Raw genomic sequence first — 858 nt, forward strand, 5'->3', positions numbered from 1 at the left:
GCCGCCGCCGAGACCACCGCGCACACATGCTCTGGGGGCGCAACTTCGGGGCCTCGGCCTCGGCCGGGTTCGGTTCAGACAGAATGCCGTCTCGGTCGGTTTCGTGTATCCGGTGTGGTCTCCTATCTCTCTCTCTCTCTCGCTTCTGTCCCACCACGGTTCTATCTGTCTTTATCTCCCTCCCGGTGGAAAACGCCGCGCCTCGTGGCCCTCCGCGCTGGTGGGTTTGGCCAGGTCAATAGTCAGTGCGCGGCTCGGCGGGGCGGGGCGTGCTGCCCGCGCTGTTCGAGGCAGACCCCTCTCAAGAAGCGCGACCAGCGCCCGGCCTGATGAGGTCCGGGGCCCCCCTTCCCTTCCCCTCGAGCCCGGCAGGACCGTCGCCTTGAGGAGGAAGTGGCGGTCTGCGCGGACAGGCGCGGCCGAGGATAATCCCCGTGTTTTTCGCATAATAATTGCCGCAGTGGCATCGGCGACAGCCCAACGAGCACAAACTACCAGCAGCCTCCGACAAAACTCTACTCCCACGCAAGGCACGCCGCCGGGGGACTCTGCCCTGCCCCTGCACCTGCGGGCGGTACGGGCCGCGCGGGGCGGAGGGGGGCGTCCTGGAGGGTCCTGGGGGTGCCGGGCCGGGTCCTCCGGGCCGCCCCGCACCCGCCCCCTCCCCCTCGCTGCATAACCGGAGCGCTACGCTCGGCCCGTAGCGACAGTGCTGCGTGTGTGTGTGTGTGCGAGAGAGAGAGAGCGAGCGAGAGAGAGAGAGAAGAGGGAGGAGGGCAGGGAGGAGATGCAGCAGTGTGCAGATGCAGAGTGCAGCGCGGAGGACCAGAGCGGAGCAGCACTTGCTGCGACTCCCAG

Source organism: Frankliniella occidentalis, unplaced genomic scaffold, assembly GCF_000697945.3.
Source record: "Frankliniella occidentalis isolate FOCC.00 unplaced genomic scaffold, Focc_3.1 Scaffold28, whole genome shotgun sequence".
Lineage (NCBI taxonomy): Eukaryota > Metazoa > Arthropoda > Insecta > Thysanoptera > Thripidae > Frankliniella > Frankliniella occidentalis.